The sequence below is a fragment of the Vollenhovia emeryi genome, unplaced genomic scaffold (assembly GCF_000949405.1).
Source record: "Vollenhovia emeryi isolate VEMERY1.0 unplaced genomic scaffold, V.emery_V1.0 DF939132.1, whole genome shotgun sequence".
NCBI classification, from domain to species: domain Eukaryota; kingdom Metazoa; phylum Arthropoda; class Insecta; order Hymenoptera; family Formicidae; genus Vollenhovia; species Vollenhovia emeryi.
The window spans coordinates 1,195,423-1,203,964 of NW_011967234.1; positions in this window are offsets into that span (position 1 = coordinate 1,195,423).

The window sequence follows — 8,542 nt, forward strand, 5'->3', positions numbered from 1 at the left end:
AAACGCTCTACCGCTGGTCTAATCTTGTGCTCATAAATAAGATAACAATTTTTCATCCCCTCCTAGCGCTGCTACTTGCGGGGACGCGCCCACAAGGAAACGGAGGTGAACGAACAAGAGGGAGGACGCAGGGCGTAGGGTGCAGTAGGGAGAGAGAGCTGAGGCAGACAGAAAACGGAAAAGTTTGTAACCCTCGTTACTGGGTATCGAGTTCCAATTAGATGACGATCGCATTTCCAGTGGCAGAGTCAGAAGACGTTTTTGCGTGTACCTGAGACGAACGGTCGATTGCCGACTTACCTCATCCTCCCATGGGTAAATCAAACGGACACTAATTCACGGCGTTTGGGGGATTTCTCTGACTCCAAGATCGTTATCCGTGCGAAAGTCGCAATCGTCACAAGTGTTTTATGCTGATTATCACGCTCGATCTTACCGTCAACGGCAATTGTCGCATTCTATTTCTAAATTATTTCGAGTGCAAAGTCGTATAATGCATTCAAATGTGACGTTGTCTCTCATGTGAATTAGAGAAACTTATAATATTTCACAAAATATAGATTTACAATATTCTTATTATCCGGCAATACCTATTAGACTGTATTCGTATAATTATGTTATTTCGCAAACTGTCGCGTCAGAGTAGGGACAACTTTTCTTCCCTAGATATGTCACGATAATTATATGTACACGGAGAGAATTTTCTCTTAAAATTTACCCTGAAAATCATGTAATCGTGGGGCAACATGGCATTTCGAAGAATTGTTTACAGTTTTTTGAAACTTTACCATACTTTTACTAGTAGAATGTGTGGTACATAAAAAAAATTCATGTAAATCATGTAATCGTAGGACAACGTGGCATTTTGAAGAACTTTACGAGAGTTTTTTGAAATTTTACCATACACTTTACTAGTAGAATGTGTGGTAAAATTTCACGAAACTCGCATAAAGTTTTTCAAAATGCCATGTTGTCCCACGATTACATGATTTTCCGGGTAAATTTTAAGAGAAAACTCCCTCCGTGTAGAAGTTAGTCAAATGCATTACACGTACAAAAAACATGGTAACATAAAACTGAACGCGTTAATACACGACACGTATCTTTCTCGAGTGCCACGTTTTGTTTGGCACCCGTGCACCTTCCGCCAACTGTTTGGTACACGAAACGAGCGTAACTCGATACGGAATATCGAAGTCAATGTACCCTCTCGAGAGGTTTCAAAAGCCACGCTATGTACCTCGCGACTCCGGAAGGAAGGTACCAGAGGATGCCGGGAGGACCATGGCGAGGTGAAGGGGAATGCAGTGGGGGAGCGTGCTGCGAAGGTGGAGGATGCACTCCAATGGGTCCCGCGACAAAGAGCAAGATCAGTGTGACTCTCAGCTCTCCCCAGGGCTGTGAACAAGGTTCTCACATGTGGTTCTCACCTTGCTTTGGCGAACGTCATGGTTGCAACTTGAAAACGAGGTTAGTCATTGAGAAAGATCCAAGCGGAAAGACGTGCAGCCTTCATCGTGCGTGTACAGTTAGTACAACTATATATCATGGAAAATCTTGGACAGCTGTCAATAACATAGAAACATCTAATAGTTTCAATGCCATACACGCGTACTTCTTGCATGGACGCGGAGTTTCTTATACCATGCGGTATCGCTCGAGATATTAAGTACACGTCAGTAACCCAAAAACTTTCATGTATTATTAATATTTATTTCGATCAATTACAAACATTAATGAAGACTCAAAGTAATCGCAAAGCGTGAATTAACAAAGTCATATCGTTCATAATTTAATTAATGCGGGAAAACACAAATTCTCACCTTTTCCAGATATTACACTACATGTACTAAATTTGACTAATTATATTCTCGCTTTTACAAGATAAATCTGGTTAATCAATATCGTACAAGAAAGTAGCATAATACTTGCGTTAAATTGTCTGAACACTTGCATTATATGGAGCGTGCTCGTGGATATATCGGCAATCGTATTAAATGTAGTCGAATCTTGATGGACCAAGCATGCAATGAGATTTATTTATCCGTTTCATACACGGGCAGAGACAGTATACGATCTGGTATTGACAGTCACTGGGGGTTCGAATAAGTGGTGCTCTCCGTGGCTGACTTCGGCCGACGGGGGTGCGACTGAGGAGAGTTTACGTCGACAGCGCACGGTAAACCCCCGGAATTGTGGCTCCCCTTGCGCCTCCAGAGACCCCGGGCCGGGGTATTGAAAATTACATCTTACTCTACCGTGAGCCACCCACCGCCGCCCACCCTTCGCGAATCAGCCCGCCCCACGCTACCTGCGAGCATTGCCGCGATGCGTTTATAATCGGCCACAATCGTTTCTGCATCGAGGTTCAATAACAGCGTACCCTCTTTCTCGATATCGGCGCCGCTGTTCCCGACTGTTTCCGGAACGCTTTCCGGAACGATGCGTACGCCATCGGAAGTGCATTATGTACCGAATAATTAAAAAAATCTACCAGACCGATCGCGGAAATTGCGGTTCATATTATTTTTATTGCCGCCGAATTTCCTTATTTTAGCATCGCATTTCGCAGAGCAAAGATGACTCGGTAATCGCAGACTTTTGTGAATAAAACCCTTTTGATCATTTCACTGTTGTGATGTTGATAAAATAGGGGCATTCGGCGCCTTCGGAGCGTCTTGCGGTTACGAAGAACTCCGGAAGCTCGCAAAAACATGAGGCCGTTATATAATTTAAACGGGAATGCGAAATGCTCGCGAAGCATTCAAGGGCGCCGGGGCAACACCACCGGGGATTCAAGTGAAAAAGAGAATGCCCCATCCCCCGCGACATCGAATCCCGGCATACATGCATAATAACCGCGGCGTTTCCGTGACGCGAAGCTCAAGGAGTCGCGTGCTCGTGCGAGCACATCAAAGGTGGGCGCGCGTCACGGGGATGGTGGCAAAGCAGGGGACAGTTAGTCCGAGCTACGGGCGTATAAGAAATGTACGAGAGGAGACGAGAGTGGTGCGAACGGAAGTGTCGGTGCGCGCGGGAAAATATTGAAAGGCGAATGGGAGAGGATGTCGTTTTGAGGACACGTCAGAAAGATAGCGGCGTTAGGGGCATATAGCGGAGAGATCGGCCGCGGGTCTCGTGGAAATATCGAGGCGAGGGAAAAGTATAAACATTTAGACAAGTTTAAACTCGGAACTTTCCTTCCGTGGACCGCGACGAAGGGTGCCCGCGGGCGGGCTGACGTCTCCGAGACTTCAATATTTGTTAAACTCACCGTTCCACCCCTTTCCAACGCTCTTCCACCTTTCGATGCCGCCTCCCCCTCGCCAAGCCTGTCCTCTATCCGCGTGCCACGGGGCAACCCCTCTTTTATAACGCATAAACTCCGGAATATAGCGACGTATACGTGTGACATATAGATTTTATATACGATTACCTCCAAATGCACCGCCGCTTCTCATCCGATCCAATAAACCTAAGTGATTTCGCGATCGTATTTTCGTGGTTTCATTTCGATTGTGCGCGACTATGATGTTTCGGTATTCTCCAGGTCCCTACATATTATTGTAAAAGAAACGTTTACTATTTTACTTTCCGGCTTGTTTCTCCGCGGTTACAATTATTTCTTCAATTTTTATAAGTTATTAACAGTTATTAACAGTTTTACAGATTGAAATTATGCACTTTTGCTCCCTGCATCTACTGAAAGATAAAATTTTGTATTTTTATAATACGCATTTAGACATATACGCAAACATACATTTTCTTTCCCCAATAATACAACAACATTAATTGAGTCATCGATAATAATTAATAATTTATCTTTAAATCGCGCAGTTTCGAAGTCGAGCCTAAATGATACATACTGTTCATCGAATGTGTTATTACAGCAACAAAATTTGCATAGAGATATTTCCTACGATGTAATTTAACATTTGGAGGGTTCATTCAAGTAAGATGGGACGGGCAATCTATTACCATTAACGCACCCGGCCTGTTCTTGAAATGATCACACGCAAAGTGCACTGAGTACAGGGGCAGTAAGAGGAAACATAAATCCTTTAATATTCGCCAGAGATTACGCTTACTTGGCGTGCGTCTAGCCAACGGCCTTTTCCGGCTATGACGGCTATGAGAACGTACACCGGCGCCGATGTAACTGGAACAGCCTGGAAGTGGCTGGAATCATCCGAAGTCCAAAGCGAGCGAAGAGCGAGAGGGTCGTAGAGTTGGTAATTGGCAATATGAGTGGCTGGATCCTGCAGGATGTCGGGTCAGTCGCGCGCCCCTGGGAGCACCCCCTTTTCTGGGGTGGCGGACCACCGCCACCCCACGGGTCCCTCTCGTCCCACTCACCTCCGGTTCCGACGACGGGGGTCGAGGGGAAGCAGGAATCAAATTGAGTTTCATACTCGCAGGGACTCTCACTCTGTATACTGTCTGTAAGCTCATGCGCCCCGGTACACTCTCTCGTATCGCTCCGCACCTCTGATTTTAGGATCGGTTCCGGCCGTCTGATCTTTGCCGGCCTGTGTATCGACATTTTAAAGTCAGTAATCGCGTCGATCCTACGAGATAGAGATGCTTGGAACAGAAATTCTGCCATCCGGAAAATATGCGTAGATCTTGCTTTAGCCATTAATTGAATTATTACAAGGGACCGAAAAACTATAAATTCAGTAATAAAGAGTCTTTCTGTCTGCATATTACGTTATTTCGCGCTTCGTTTAATAGTTTGCAAAAGCAGAACTTGTACAAACATTATTTATATAAAGTACGGTTTTTATTAATATATATGTAGCCAGAGTTGAAAAAGATCGTCGTACACATTTTAAAATAGTAATTCCCTCAATATTTGTTTATACACTTACAGTGAATTGAGGACATTGATAATCAGCGCGTTTCAATTGTAGAGTGGAATCAAGCCGAAGGGGTTGACGGGGGTCGAAAAAGGAGGAGAAGACCGCTCGGTTGTGCGGCGGCGTCTGGACCGCGGATAATAGGAAACTGCCGGGGTATCTCTGCTAATCACGTTAAGTCCGGCAGACCGCTTTGTGCCCCGCGAACGAGCCACCGGCCGAAATTCCCAAGTCCGAAACTCATGACCAACATGAACGCAATCCCGCCAGTTTCTCCTCATTCTCACCCCTTCGTGCTTTCCCCATCCACGCTCTCGGCACAACGGACCATCCGGTAAAGCGAAACTGAAATTCAACCACTTCCACTTCGTTCTCATCACGCGTCGTGTACGTAACCGCGCGCTGAAAACTTACAAAACGGTCGGACGTAAATGTCGATTTTTTTTCACGGAGCCTGGCGATTTTGAAAATTTAGTCAGGCCCGTGAAATGTCTTATAACATTTCTTTTCTTGACGATCCTCAGGGAATGGGGAATATCAGAAGCAGTATCCCGTTCATCTCGGCATCGGATCACGCATTGGACTTCTTGTTTCGCCATGTTGCATACGACGAGGGTAGAGAGTGATGCGAACTTCCTCCGCCACAAAGTCCGGCACCATAAGCGTGTCATAACTTCAGACGGGCTTTCCGACTTGTGAATCTCATTAAAATCATTGGTGCGTGCTTTTCGGTTTCCAGGCTTCGCGCCGAGCGACCGACGAGTCTATTAAGATGACCATGTCCCCGTGATATTGCTCAGACATCAAGCTACACCACACCTCCGTAGCTCGGGTCGCCGAACTGTAGATACCTACTGTATTTTTCTGTTGCAGACTTTTCTTCGTTTATAACTAACGAAATGATGGCGTGATAAAAATATCGATAATATATATATATTTAGAATTTACATAAATTTGAGGTATATATTTGTTACAACCAAATTACAGTACATCACTTTAATATGTTATACTTTAATACGATATTTTTATAATTAACACTCGATAACAGCGTCAATAAAATATTACGCTATAAATTTACTATTGCATTTTCCAGTGCACTGATATTTGAGCTTTAGCACATATTCGCATAATATCCATTACATTATTTAAGATGACATTTAATCTCTTGTTTTTTTTATGCTTGTGGCTTGAACTTCGATATCGTAATACCTGATCACACATACATGTAGCAAATTTGAATAATAATCTTATCAGCACCCTTCGTTATCCGCAGGTAAAAGTATGTGTAAGTATTTATCGTAAATATTCCAAGTGGTAGAAATCCCGTGGGAGTCCGTATCGTCGTCGAGGAGCCGCCGTTATAAGAAGTACGCTTCGGGAAAGTTTTTAATGCGTTTTAAGGAGGATACGTTGAAATGCGTCCAACAGTCGTCCAGGAAATGGTGATAAATTTCTCGCGCGTATACTCAAAGCATATTTCTATGGACGCGTTGAAAGGCGAAATACCGTGCGATGGGCTAATGTAATTGGGCGAATAAAGCTCCGGAAGTGCTATCGATAAATTGCACCGTATCTCTTGAAGCACGCGAAAGGAAACTATCCTCCTTCGAGCGGACGAAGAACGCTTAGGTGCCCATCTTTTTTCCGCGGGGTCGATTAAACTCTTTCGCGGTCGGTGCAATAGAAGGTCGAGTGTAATTTGTAGAAGAAGGACCGACCAAAAAGGGTTGCTCCCACGAAAGGGGTTGGGGGTAGGGATAATGCGACCCTTGAGATGCCAGACCGCAGAGTGATCTACGATGGCCTATCACATCCTTCGTGTACTTATACCGTATCGGACCGCGCCTGGCCGGTCCGCCGCTATTCGCGGTGTAAAGGCAAAAAAGGGACGTCCGATTTTGCGGGCCGTAGAAATTAAACCACCGCGAAAAGTATGCAAATTCGGGCAAAAACCGAACCGGCACACTCCACTCCCGCCCTCATCCCGCTTGCTCGAGTACACCCGCCCCTTTCCGTCCGACCAAACCTCGTTACGTTCATGGCCCGGACCGCCAGACCGAAAACTCATTAACGAATGCAAACGAGGTAACGTTGTGGACAAATTTAATAAAATCGTGCACGCGCAATTAGTTTCGCCGGGAGTAAACACGTTCTGGTGAGCTATCCCCTTCCCGACGTGCAGAAATCCGCAACTTCTCGCCCTACCTGAAAATGATCGAAAGCTTGTAAAATTTTACAATTGCAATTGGTATGCATTATTTATAGAAACGTTGATGTGTCATTTCGATTGCTTTCTAATTTTTTTTATAGTAATCTTTTTACTGACACGTACATTTCTTAACATAAATTTAATTTAAGTATTAAAAAGTGATGGTCAAGAAAAATGAAATTAATGAATGATGTAAATCTTATTATCGATTAGGTAACAATATCTTACATATACAACATTTTTACAAATGAATGAAAATTATCAGTTAAATTTCTTTACGTTATATAAGCAAAACTTTCTATTTATCGGTATTCATCAGAAATCTTTTATTTTTAATAATTTGTCAATTTTTTTATTATTACAAATTTTATCTTTACATCTACTGAATATACATTTTCACACATAGTCTCTACTTATGGTATAGATCATTCTGTATACCTCTCAGCCCTTGCCAGACCCTAATACGATTTCTGTCCATATCCAAGAATCAGCATCTAAAGAAACCGTACTGACGTTGATTTATATGTGTCGAAAATCACGTTTTCGGTTTGCGGTCGGCATTTGAATATTATATTTGAATATTTTACGGTGACCATCAGTTTCGCTTAAAATATGTTATGACTTATAGTGAATCCTGGACATAGCAAATAGCAGCTTAAACTTGTGCAAACAACAATAATAATAGTTGCTTGTTACAATTTATTTAAGTTATATAAAATATTTTTGCAACACACATGTATTGTCTTAGTAAATTAAAATTTGCAATTGAATAACGTATGTTTATGTACATCTAAATTGATGTAACGTCTCTGAATAATTTTATTCAGCACGCGAATTTTATAGAATTTAAGAAAATTTTCTTTCGAAACGATTCTTTCTTTCTCAACATTTTCTCGATCGAACATAGTCAATCGTTACCTTAAGCATTACTAATTATCCGTAGAACGATATGCAAAATGTACCTACAACCAACAATCGTTGAACAAAGTAGTTTGAGAGAGAGAAAGGAAAAGAGAATATTAGGTATAGAATTTTTAACATACAATACATTTAATTTCATATTTGGCAGGCGGGATAACGTATTCTCAACGTTCGCCTTTGTTTTTCTTGCTGCGCGGCATCGTGTGACGATGGTTGTTTACGTGAAGGTCGTCGCGCTATTATTCGCTCGCCGAACCTCGAGCCGGCAAGTAGCGTCGAGAGTCGCTCCGTGCGTCGTATTACTTTTACGTTATTCATTTCCGAAACGCGATCGCGACGAGTATGGGAATAAAACTCTATCAATTTGTACATCTTTATCAGTAACAAGTAACGTTCATCGATTAACTATTTCTACAACTTGTAATGATAAACTGCACGTTGAGGCGACGGCTTTTTATCTACGTACATAGATACTTTACGGGACTAATTTATCTAATAAAATATAAATGTAAATCACAATACTTTATCGTGATTACATCTGGTTTACGTATCG